The sequence below is a fragment of the Sardina pilchardus genome, chromosome 23, assembly GCF_963854185.1.
Source record: "Sardina pilchardus chromosome 23, fSarPil1.1, whole genome shotgun sequence".
Taxonomy (NCBI): domain Eukaryota; kingdom Metazoa; phylum Chordata; class Actinopteri; order Clupeiformes; family Clupeidae; genus Sardina; species Sardina pilchardus.
The window spans coordinates 2,428,602-2,442,477 of NC_085016.1; positions in this window are offsets into that span (position 1 = coordinate 2,428,602).

Consider the following 13,876-nt stretch of genomic DNA (forward strand, 5'->3'; position numbering starts at 1 on the left):
GGAGGTGAGACGCTCCATCCTGTGGGGTCATGCAGAGATGAACCAGCGGAAATGTGGCGAGATGCCGAGTGAGGAGAGGCTTTTAAAACGCCGACGTCGGATTCTTCCCTGCTAAGAGGGAGGGAAGCAGGAAGCAGTCCAACACGAGTCTAGTTATGTTTGTCTAACGGTAGCAGCTCGGGTCTAGTTGCATTTGTCTAATGTTAGCAGCACGAGTCTAGTTGCGTTTCTCTAACGTTAGCAGCTCAAGTCTAGTTGCGTTTGTCTAACTTTAGCAGCTCAAGTCTAGTTGCGTTTGTCTAACTTTAGCAGCTCGAGTCTAGTTGCGTTTGTCTAACATTAGCAGCTCGAGTCTAGTTGTGTTTGTCTAATGTTAGCAGCTGGAATCTAGTTGTGTTTGTCTAACGTAAGTAGCACAAGTCTAGTTGTGTTTGACAATGTTAGCAGCATGAGGCTAGTTGTGTTTGTCTAACGTTAGCAGCTGGAATCTAGTTGTGTTTGTCTAACGTAAGTAGCACAAGTCTAGTTGTGTTTGTCAACGTTAGCAGCATGAGGCTAGTTGTGTTTGTCTAACGTTAGCAGCTCGAGTCTGGTTGTGTTTGTCTGGTGAGGAGACTTGGTCACTAGTGGCCAGCACCTAATCCATAAAAAAGAAACGTGCCAAAGTCGTCAGCAGTGATATGAGTGGAGAGGGGAGGAGAGGAGAGGAGAGGAGAGGAGAGTGTGATTATTTTTGTTGCTGTGAGTGTTTTGGGTGCTACTGAGTTTGTCACACTACCATGTGTTTTTGTCAGCTATTCTACTGGAAGCAAAAGACAGAAGACTGATAAAGGCCTTGGTCTGTCTGGTCATTGTGTGCCAGTGTGTATCAGTGTGTACTTTATGCTCAGTTTTGTTTTTTTCCCTTCTTCTTCCTTGTGAAGCTATTTTATTTCCCTCTTAGCAGAAGAAGTGGGGTATTTACACAAAAAAAACATTCTGAAGGATAGAATAAGCAGGAGATGGGAAGCCGAAGGATGACGAGAGGACGTTCAGAAAAGTTAAGAGCTGTTGAATGACCCTGATGACCTTGCTGTCTACCGGGCGGCCAGGACTCTGCCCTGAGACCAGTCGTTGTGTTGGCTCTAAGCACCATCAGTCATCAGTAGATTACACAAATCACTCTTCAGAGGGCGCGCGCGTGTACGTGTGTGTGTGTGTGTGTATGTGTGTGTGTGCATATGTGTGTGTGTGTGTGTGCGTGGCCTTCCAGACGCTTGCCAGAGGCCAGCCACTGCTCCTGCTCCGCTGGGCTACACACACGCACTGGGCTGACTCACAACCATCTCGCTGGAAACCAATGAGCTGTGAAACATGAAGGCTGAGAAGCAGTCCCTCAAATGTACACAAACATGTGCCTAATTATTCCATGGCATTCACACACACACACACACACACACACACACACACGCAAGCACACATCCCATGGCACACACACTTACAGAAGGCTGGTTTTTGAATGGATTCATTGGAACCAGAAGACAGAGATGGAAAGCAAATAAACTGAATAGATATGTGTACACAAATGTCATAGATATTCAGATGAGGCGTATTCACATTTCACTTTGTCCTCAGAAAACTGACCATGCACTGACCACGGACTGACCACAGCATTCAGACACAAGCACGCAGTGGCGCAGGAAAACAGTAAGGACAGGAAACAGTAAGGCGGGAAACAGTAAGGACAGTAACCTACGATGACGTGATCTGCAGCAGTAATGTATCAGCTACACTGTATAGCCTGGATGTCAGCCCCAATTTCACTCCGCCCGCACAAATTTGAGGATGGCAAATTCGGTCTTAGAAATTCGGACTTGAGTATGAGCCGCATTGTGTATGATCCGCAGGACAGTGTTTTATGCAAGTTCAAAGAAACTAAGCCATATTAATCCATATTACTGTAACTGCGCCCATGTATTAACCTCATAGCTGAAGATATTTTGCAAAATCAATGTATAAGCCTCGGCTAATAGTTGGGAAATAACGGTAATGTCCTCTAGTACTTAATACCGTTTGTGTATTACGGTAATGTCCTCTAGAGGCTGTTTGTGTATTACGGTAATGTCCTCTAGAGGCTGTTTGTGTATTACGGTAATGTCCTCTAGAGGATGTTTGTGTATTACGGTAATGTCCTCTAGAGGTCGTTTGTGTATTACGGTAATGTCCTCTAGAGGCTGTTTGTGTATTACGGTAATGTCCTCTAGAGGCTGTTTGTGTATTACGGTAATGTCCTCTAGAGGCTGTTTGTGTATTAGGGTAATGTCCTCTAGAGGCCGTTTGTGCTTGTGTCTGGACGTGCTCCATTGAGGAGCCTCTATGTCAGTATGAGAACTGTGCGGACCAATCACATCTTCTGGGCGGGCTTTATACGATGATTGACAGGTGAGTTACGGGGTCTAGTCATTCAAGTCACCTGAGCGCACTTCCGTTGATTTTGTTTACAGCAAAAAAGGTGTCACTAGAGAAGCCATTTAGATTTTGCCCTCACAAAATATTGACAGTGCAATAGCTTTAAAAATGAGCAGGAAATAGTGATTTAGGCATTTGTCAAGAAGAGGGAGGTTTTGGTGATACTCCCTGCAGAAGTCGCATACAGTAATTCACTGCTCTCATTGGTTCTCATTGAGTGCAGAGACATTTGTTCTCCTGGTTTTGTTTGTACCACATCTCATAATCATGTTTCAGTGCTGCAGTCCCAAATTCTGAATAGAACTGAGTCTGTCTACGTCAAGCAATCAAATATGCGAAACAATTACCAAACAGATCCCTAGAACACTTTACAGAATCAGGAAGTATACAGACTTGAATGTAAATATTGTGACGTTTTGGGTCATGATTTGGAGTTGTGTTTACGTGTCCGTTCTGTATCTACAGAAAGAGTGTGTAATGTTGCGGTCAGTGTTGTGGCAGTGTTTGGGAAGGACATGACTGAATAGCCCCACTCCTGAAAGGTGTTCAATCTTGCTCACACACACTCAGTTGCCAGTTGCCCGTTGGTGTGTGTGTGTGTGTGTGTGTGTGTGTGTGTGTGTATGACTGCCTATTATGCCTATGCGTGCCTGTATGAGTGTGTGTGTGTGTGTGTGTGTGTGCCTATGTGTGTGTGTGAGTGTGTGTGGGTGTGTGTGTGTGTGTGTGTGTGTGTGTGTGTGTGTGTCTGCAGCTGAGTGGCCAGTGGCTCGTATGGCATTGCTCGTGTAAGGAGCGCCTAATCTGTTGCGAGGTCAGTGTGCTGAACAGCCCTTAATCCCCCTCCTCTTCCCTACACATTACTCCACTAGTGTGTGTGTGTGTGTGTGTGTGTGTGTGTGTGTGTGTGTGTGTGCTGAACAGCCCTTAATCCCCCCCCTCTTCCCTACGCATTACTCCACGAGTGAAGGAGGCTCAGGTTTCGCCAGCCCTGCTTGTGTGTGTGTGTGTGTGTGTGTGTGTGTGTGTGTGTGTGTGTGTGTGTGTGTGCGTGTGTGTGTGTGTGTGTGTGTGTGTGTGTGTGTGTGCGCGTGCATGCATGCGTGCCTGCTTGTGCGCGCGCAGATGTGTGTGTGTGTGTGTGAGAGAGAGAGAAAGTGTGTGTGTTTGTGTGAGGTGTGTGTGTGTGTGTGTGTGTGTGCATGTGTATTTTCAAATGTTTAGTGCACCAAGACATAAGAGAGAGAGTGTGTGTAGTTGTTTGAGAGAGAGTTGTGTGTGTGTCCATGCATGTGTGTGTGTGTGTGTGTGTGTGTGTGTGTGTGCCCAAGGAGGAAGTCAGGGAGCAAACGAGCTGTCCTCTGATTGCCAGTGTGCGTGTATTTATTTTCCTCCCCTCTGCATACTCTATCATCCCATCCCTGGGCCAATTTCTTGCAAATCAGTCCAATTCATCTGTTTCATTGTGATGGATGGGTGCCTGCCATCAATCCAGAGTCTGCTTTCATTTCTTTCCCCAACACACACACACACACTCACACACAGTCCCTTCTCGCTCACCATCACCCCCTCATGGAGGGTAACACGACCCCCCCCCCCAAACACACACACACACACACACACACACACACACACAACACACACACACACACACACACACACACACACACACACACACACACACACACACACACACACACACACACACACACACACACACACACACACACACACACACTCATACATGCACATGCACAAACTTCTTCTACATGCACACACAATAAAACATTTGTGTCTTAGCTAGCTTACAGTCTTGGACTGAAGACTAATTGGTTGGAGTGTTGGAGAATTTTCAGGTCTGTTACAATGTAATTGTTCCAGATGTCCACTAGTATTTTCATATGGCCATGCACTGTCTGTGGCTAATTTGAGGAACACCACATGTATGTATTTTGCATTCACTGTTACCCATTTCATCTTGAACTGAATCTGCAACAGCACTATACTGTATGAGAGCCTGTTGATATGAGCGAGGATGCTAACGTAACTATGTGGGGAAGTGTCCATAAAAGTTTTCTCAGGACAGATGGTGGAATTGTGTCCTTTGGTTTGTTTTGCTGTGAGGTCTTTCCTAATTAATTACAATGTCACAATGAGAGCTTGATCTTCTGGCATTTAGATGTGCATGCAACCTTTTGGAACAAGTTGTGGGTTTCTATTGTGTGTGCGTGTGTGTGTGTGTGTGCATGGGTGTACAGGATAAGGCATGGTTCCATCTTCTAATCTAAATTACTTTTATACTGAAGAGACTGAATTACCAAATTGTTATGGAATACTGTCACAAGATATTAATGCTGCATTATATCATGCAGAAAGCACAATAGAGTTACATGTCTTAGAGATTTATATATTTTTATTTACAGTTACATTTCTTATAAAGTTACATGTTTAGAGTTACATGTCTTATAAAGTTACATGTTTAGAGTGACATTTCTTATAAATTTACATGTTTAGTGTGACATTTCTTATAAAGTTACGTATCTCCTGTCTTTCAAAACGGACTTCATCTTACTGAAGGTGTGATGACACTCTTTAAATGTTACATAACATATTCAGAGAGGATTACTCATGAGCAACAAAGAAACAACATTCAGCGTACACCTAAATCAGATACAGCACTGCATGAAGTCGTGTTGCTCAATGTCTCCGATATCTGTGTTTGGTAAGCGCCGTCCTCTCTGATGAAGTAGCACCTCAGCTGGCTACTCACGATGAGCTGAACACGCAGCGAGGACGGCAGGACGCACTTATTTTAGAACGCTTGTGTATGATCTCTCCCATGCTAGGTGGGAAGTAATATTCATTAAAAGTGACAAATAGCTGATTTATGAAGGCCTAATTAAAGCCAACACCCGGTGCTAATGACAGAGGCGGAGACAGATAGCAACCTGTGAAATCCGCATCCATACAGAAATGGCTGCATTTGTACACACCAAATTTCGTGGAGAGACAGATCGAGGAGAGACAGATCTGCTAAGTGAGTGGATGTCAATGCAATCACACAGACGCAGAAACGCCAGAGTTTTGCAGAGGTGTTTCCCTGCGTGTCTCACCGCACACTGCAGAGGAGCCTCACGATGATCACCTCACCTGAGCACATTGCTCATCTCTGATCTCCTGTCAGTCGAAGCAGGTGACATCACCAAAGAGGATTAAGCCTGGAGAGATACTTGGGGTGAAGAGGCTAAAGCTGGAGCTATGCTAAGTTGCCTTGAATATATAGAATAATATAATATAATATATATGGTATGTGTGAACAATTTCACCATAGTGTCAGAACTGTTAACATCATGGTGTTACTTATACTGTATATAACGTAGCATCCAAATGGGAGGCAATGCTGCATGCTAGTATTAGTAATAATAAATGCGCTTTGTTTCTACTGCACTTCGCGTCGCTTAAGTTTCGTTATCGTCGTGTCACCGGCCAATAGCGTGCCAGGACTAGAGTATGGCCGTTTCTGATTGGAGCCAAAGGTTCTGCCAGTAAACAGAGGAATAAGATCTGCTGGTTTCCAGCCTGAGCTGCCGGGCGAAATTCAAATTCCCCGGAAGTTCAGGCACGGTTCACCCAGCCTAATTGGTATCCCTCACATACTGTATTTGTTGATCCAGTTTGTTTATGTATGGGATGCAGTTTGTTTTTTATGTATAGGATCCAGTTTGTTTATGTATGGGATGCAGTTTGTTTTTTATGTATAGGATCCAGTTTGTTTATGTATGGGATGCAGTTTGTTTTTTATGTATAGGATCCAGTTTGTTTATGTATGGGATGCAGTTTGTTTTTTATGTATAGGATCCAGTTTGTTTATGTATGGGATGCAGTTTGTTTTTTATGTATAGGATGCAGTTTGTTTGTACTGTATGTATAGGATGCAGTTTGTGCTGAGTCACTTTCATCTGCATCTACGTGTCATGTCATTACATTGCATTTCCAGCCCATATTAGTATGAGTGAGCGCAAGCTCTGCACAGCTGAGGTCACGGGGTCTTCACTCCTCACGTGGATCAATACTGTTATTCATTTCATGTCAATTAGAAAGTGATAATCATGTGGTTTTAGGCAGGCCGCATATTTCACTGCCTCTTGAATAAATAAAATTACTCAAATCCATCATTTACCATTCACTCTTACATTTACAGTTTCTATTTTTTATTTTCATATTTTGTCAGACATTCCCAATGTGAGATACCTCTTGTTTAAAGTGTCATCATAGTATACATTTTTAATACTTTATTTCCAAAACAAGCTATGCATTTCTATTTTGTTGAAAGTTTGTCACTGCAAAATGTAACAACTTTACTCCATCGCTCCACAGCTTTGCGCACCACCATTTGTACTTGTTGTTTTTGTTTGTCATTTGGGGTAGAAAATGCACTCTTAAATTCAGAACCCAAATGTAATAGTCACCGCTCTCAGAACACTAGGCCTTCTTTGTGTGGAGCTGCTCCAGGTGTTCTTTTCTTCTTGTTATCTCTACTGCAAAAGTGCATGTCATTCACCTCCCTCACTGGCTATCAGCTCTGGTCTTCAGCTGGTCTGTAAACTCTTTTGTTTGTCCACTGCAGTCTGTGAATGATTAAGATGTTAAAGAGGTGCCCACCACCACCACTGCCTGCATATGCTATCTCCAGCCTCAGCTAATGACAGGGGCCAACTGTTAAGTACGTGTCCATTTTTAATTATCAGCGTGTCTTTTAAATATCAAATTCCCCCCTCCCATCAGTGGGCAGTTCCCTGGCCTGTCTCATCTGTCACTGTAAATGTCATCACTCTCCTCCATCGCTGGCCACCGTCACAGCCTGTGCTCTGCACTCCGCCTTTATCTCTTCCGCCATCCTTTCTTCCACTACAAAGATCCCCTTTTTTTCCGTCGCTCCGTGCTGTATCCCCTTTCCACACGTGGCACATGATTGCTGGGGTAAAGGTATTTTCTGTTTCAATCCTACTCTTTCCCAAGGGGGAACAAAAAGGGACAAGCTCTCTGCAGCTGGTTTCACTGAGAAAATGGCCCCCGAATTGCCTCATTCCTCTGCAGATTAGCGAAAGCATACAATCCCGAGCTAAGTGCTATTGTGCGCCACAATTTGCCCATTATACTTTGTCTTTCCCCATTTGGGGCTCTACCCCCAACCAATTAAAGTAATACAGGCCTCTAATACCTGCTCCCAATTAAATAGCGGGCGGTAATACCTGCTCTGTAGCTGCTGACCACGGAGACTGGCCATTCATTAGGCTCCTATTCATGCTGAAGGAGCTGAGCACAAGGAGCCCAAGACGCCGTGTCTCCCACCTGCTCTCAAACGCGCTGCTTTGTCTCCAACGCCGCTCTCGCTCTCTCGCTCTCTCGCTCTCTCCCCCGTCTACCTCCACCACTGGATTTATTTCACTCAGTCGTCGTCGTCTTCATTGATAGTTTTGTCTTTTGTCGCTCACTCTTAACTAACTCTCACACCCTTCGTATTGCTGCAGTTCTCTCTCTCTCTCTCTCTCTCTCTCTTCCTCGTTCATTCATTCATTCATTCATTCATTCAATGGCAGGCTCTCAGAATTAGCAGAGTAACAGTGGGTGAGAGTGTCAGCTGGTGTCACAAAAAAACACTTTTCCTCTCTCTCTCTCTCTCTCTCTCTCTCTCTCTCTCTCTCTCTCTCCCTCTCTCATCTCTTTGGTGGATTATATCCCTGCTCCTGGTTGTGTGTTCCCAGGTATAGGCCCTTCTCCCGCGGCTCACTGTGTCCTTTCTAGAGCTGTCGGCTGAGCAGCTTGCTTGGCATCATCTTAAAGCCTCTGCCTCCCCACAAAGGACCTGTTGGTTCAGGCCACCGACGCCATTGATGTGTTGAAGCCCAAAGGAGCCGCCAGTGCAGAAACTCTCACGTCCTCTCGGGAGCTCCAGTGGTCTCCACCAACACCAGACTGAGAGCTGCACAGGAAATACAGGACATGTTCATACAGCCGGGTTCCTTTTTTTCTTATTTTTATTTATATTTATGTGTTTTATGTGGTATCTGTATTGGCAGTTTGTTTATTATTTTAGGACATTAGGACACTGAAGTTTTAAAATATCTTAAATGTCTATGTGAAAGAGATGGATCAGTGGAAGTTCAGTTTAGATTCAATGTGGGCTGCTTCAGATTATTTTCCCTTTGAAAATACAGACTAAATGTTGTCTTTCTAAACACAGGCCATAACAGAAATGAACATGTTTGCAGCTCATGTTGATGACATCACATGTCTTCCTCAGGCTCAGTGTTTCATTAAGGAAGAAACGATCACACCTCCAAAACAGTCTAAGCAAACAAGAGGACGTGTCTATCCTAAAAGCCAGGGGTTTCAAACAGTTTGTATATTTCCAATTATGTAAAATGTCGGTCTCTTGGTTTTTAGCATTTGTGTAATTACAAATGACAGTTTTTGTTGTCTTGTTGCCATTCTAGTTTTCTTTCATGTTCTTACACTTTGCCATCAGATTTCTCTGTTTGTTGGTTTTGCGTCCATAATCAGAACAGTTGACCAAGACTATATCACTCATACAGTACAGTACTGTATCTGCAGAAGAGTTCAGCAAAGCTATCACACATGATATAGGCAGAAGTCGCTGTTGGCTAATTGCTATTTTCCTAGACGCTTAAAACAGAGTAAAGTGACTGCTCAAAACCTTCACAACTAACGAACAACAGCCTCTCGTTCCTCTGTGTCTCTGCCTACTCAGACAGATGGAAGAGGGGTAACCAAAGCTCTCTGAAGAAAAGACAGACGAAGGAGGGAAACAGTGAAAAAAACAGATAGAGAGATAAAAAAAAAAAAACAGCTAAATTCAGACCACATGTTTTCATCATGCATCAAATTTGAGCGCCGTATCCACATGCTCTAGGGGTCCCGCATGAGAGCCATTACAGACAGTACTCTTGGGAACTGAATACATGAATGAGCATTGTTTACCATCCTCCAAGAGGCAGGGAAAACCAACTTAGACCATCAGATGCTATATGAAAGGAGGCAGTGCCGGAGGCTCTCAGAGGCCCCGGTAGGAAATCAAATGATCTGATTGGTGGGAGCAGAAACAGATCTCTACTGATAGGTGGACTCCGGGGCTGTATGTGCGCATAGCAAACACAATACAAAATGAAACCAAATGAAATAATCAATGAAATGTGTTCGACTACTGAGTTTATTTTTAGGCCGTAGCTATTTTGAAATGCTGTGCTGTAGTGCTTCTCAGGAATGCTGTGAATGTTGTCATGGGGATAATCCACAGCTGCCTCATGTTTTAGAAAGGAGTAATGCACAAATCTAACAAAAACGTAACACACTTGAAATATTATGTTTCGGCAAAGAGACAATCCTAAAACATCCCTTCTAACTAATAACTGGACCACTGTATCACCCACTACTAGTTAGAGAGGATGGCCTTTTTGGCAGCGACCTGATTCCCATGTTAATTAATTTGAAAAAAAGACTACATGACTGACCCTGTTAAACAGACACCAACAGACCCGACTAATCACCGCAAACCTTGTGACATCACATCCAGACCTGGCGGTCGGCGGAAACAAGAGAAGTGTTACCACTAGCGCAGCTACCGAGTGCCAATCATTATGAGCAAATGCTAACCCCTCGGAGCTGTGCCACTGGCTGAATTAATTGGCCCACTCCCCGTTTGTGAAGTGTCTGGCCTCGTTTAAATAGGCACAGCAGCCCCGGAGACTGACGCAGCCCCGGCTCCCAAACCCACATCCCCATTGGCTGCCAGATAGCCATGGTAACGCAGCAGTGAACTAGGAAGTGCATTCAGTGCAGGTTCACATAAACAACTCTTTTTTTTTGTGTCAAGGGTACATTGTTATGCAAATGAATTGTGTGAAGACCTGCCATTGCCAAACCTACCAACCCTTACTGTAAATTGGCATCCAGACAGGCAACATCTAGGTAACCGTTTAACAACTATTGGAGAACGGAAAATGAAATGAGGTATTATAGCTGAGAGCTAATGAGCTAATGTGTCCCTTTCATCTCCTCAGATCAGATTTATTAGTATGCTTCCCCCTGTTCACTTACCCCCTGTACACACACACACACACACACACACACCTGTCTGTGTGCTTTATTTTTGTGGTTATTTATTTGTCCCTGTAATTTGCATGCCCAATGTAAGCCCCCTCAGTGACAAGTTCATTCAAGGTCATTATGGCCAAGACACAGGTAGAGAAAGAGTGTTGCGGCCACGGAATGAATGACCATGAATGAATGTTAATGACCAGTGACCCCCTGCAACGGGTTAACTAGCTGCGAGGTAATGACTTTATCCATCGATACTGCAACGGGTTAACTAGCTGTGAGGTAATGACTATATCCATCGATACTGCAACGGGTTAACTAGCTGTGAGGTAATGACTATATCCATCGATACTGCAAAGGGTTAACTAGCTGTGAGGTAATGACTTTATCCATTGGTAGCATCATTTGCAAGCTTAATAGTGGAGCTCTGGCAATTAGTTGAAAGTTTAGTGTTTTCTCAAAAAAACCTGTCTGTATTTGTGTGTGTGTGTGTGTGTGTGTGTGTGTGTGTGAGAGAGAGAGAGAGAGAGAGAGAGAGAGAGAGAGTTTTGTATAAGTTTCTTTTTTTGCAATTATTTCATTTTTATCCCCTTACTAATGTAAAGTTGATTATTAACATGTTATACTGTAGCTTTGGCAACAATGACTTCACACATTCATGCCAATAATAATAATAATAATAATAAATAATGCAATATTTGATTTGATTTGAGAGAGAGAGAGAGAGAGAGAGAGAGAGAGGGAGAGAGAGAGAGAAAGAGTTTGACACCATGTCATAATTGCCTCTCCTTCTTCTTCTCAACTTTTGAGTGACTACGGAAGTGTGTGTGTGTATGGGGGGGGGGGGGGTGTTCATAGTGCCTGAGTTTCCAAGGGGTGTTTAGGTCGGAGAGGAGAGAGGCAAAAAAAGGGATAGAGAGAGAGAGAGTGTGTGTGAGAGAGAGAGGGAGGGAGACTCGTTATTGGCTCTGTGTGTCTCCCTAAAGGGGGAGTGTACTGTACCTGCTCACTGAAGAGTTGGTGTCCCCTTTCCTCTGAGCCTGCTGCTACAGAATAATTCATCTGCCCAACAGGTAAAGGGATACAGAGATGTGGCATTCAGAGTGGGCAGTGTGTGTGTAAGTGTGTGTGTGTGTGTGTGTGTGTGTGTGTGTGTGTGTGTGTGTGTGTGTGAGGGGGGGGCTTGGAGGGTATATGTGTGTTGATGTTGTTTAGGTGTGTATCAGTGCAGGCCTGTTGAGTGTGTGTGCGCATGTGTGTGTGTGTGAGAGAGAGAGAGAGAGAGTTTACAGTAAACATTTTTTAAGCACTAAAAACAACACTAAAATAACATTAAAGCAACACTAAAGCACTTTTCCTCTGTCGCACGCACGCTATTGGTTTATCCAGCCAATGATGATGTCCATAGACAAGGTACAGTATGTTGTATGATAATATGAAAGTACTTTGTATTGCAACATCAAAGCAAGTAAAATTTTTAGTCTTTTATGTCTCATTCCATCAAACTAGCCTGGGTGTTCCCATCCTGCCTTGCGCGGTGATTTTAATCACGCAGCTAAGGCAGTCTGGAAACTAACACCCAAATTTTCACCTGATGTTGGCGACCAATCACAGAACAGGGGAGAAAGCAAGACCATGATGAGCTATGCACAGACGCATTTGATAGACATCCGTGGCGCCCAATGAACGGATCTGGGCATTTTTTCAAATACGAGAAAATGAACGTCTGGTTGCCAGACCACGTCTCATTTGAGAAGTGGTAGGCGCTAGCCAGGCTATCAAACTACAGATTCGCTACCCGATCTGGTGAACTTACTGTACATAGTGCGGTTATAGGCGATAGAGGGCCACGAGGCAAATAAAGAAGTGCCGCTCACCCTGTTACGAGTTGATGAACTGAACTGAAACTGAAATACTCTTCAGTGTTGCTTTAAATATTCAGGAACAATATTTAAAGAGACCCTATGCAACATTTTCATAGTCATAAAATCGCTTAGAAATTGTTGTTTTGCTTGACTGACCAGTTTTATCGAAAACAGTAATATTTTTCGATAAAAAAATATTCATCTTCATCTCATCTCATCTCTAACATCTTCACCTCATTATCATCTCATCTTCATCTTCATCTCATTATCATCTCATCTTCATCTCATCTCTAACATCTTCATCTCATCTCTAACATCTTCACCTCATCTCACCTCATTATCATCTCATCTTCATCTCACCTCATTATCATCTCATCTTCATCTTCATCTTCATCTCATTATCATCTCATCTTCATCTTCATCTTCATCTCATTATCATCTCATCTTCATCTTCATCTCATTATCATCTCATCTTCATCTCATCTCTAACATCTTCATCTCATCTTCACCTCATCTCATCTTCATCTCATCTTCATCTCATCTCATCTCATCTCATCTCCACCTCCACCTCCATTTCATCTCAGCCTCTCTGTCAGAGTTCCCACTGTGGTTCCTGCTCTGCCTCTCTGCACATCTCTGCTGGAGGGGAGCTCATGTTACCCCCCCAGCTCCCCTGCAGTGCTGGGGCATGATTCCCTCTCTGCTGGGCGGGTAAACAGCCTACCGGAGCAGGAGCAGGAGCAGGAGCAGGAGCAGGAGCAGGAGCAGGAGGAGGAGCAGGGGAGGGAGCAGGAGCAGGAGCAGGAGCAGGAGCAGGAGCAGGGGCAGGAGCAGGAGCAGGAGCAGGAGCAGGAGCAGGAGGAGGAGCAGGAGCAGGAGCAGGAGCAGGAGTAGGAGGAGCAGGAGCAGGAGCAGGAGCAGGAGTAGGAGTAGGAGGAGGAGGAGCAGGAGGAGGAGCAGGAGTAGCAGCACCAGGCTACTGCTGGAGCCCAAATGGCTGTGGATGGTCTGGGGGGGGATACATGTTGTAATCATAATACAAGAAGTAGATCAATCCTTACAAACAGATCATAGATTCACAGATTCTCTATATTGCTGCTGGTTTAGAGAGAGTGGACGACATGGCGTTCGGTACGGATAAAGTAATGCGCTTTCAAGGTATGTTTTCAACTCGTAAGTGCATTACTTTAGCTGTGGAGTCCATTATCCCGCTTATATCACTGTTGCCACTGGTCTTGAATTCGTTTGCTGTTATAATTTGAACGTTTTAATCACTTAAACTGGCTTGTTTGTAGAACTACCTCTTTCCGCCACATATCGACTAATGTCTCGACTTGCAGGACAAACTGCTAGTTCTAAATTGATGGGTGCTATGGCCAATTAGTTCCATCTCTCTCGCTGTCAAGCGGGCACAACCCAGGATTCTGATGAACATTAGCTTAGCA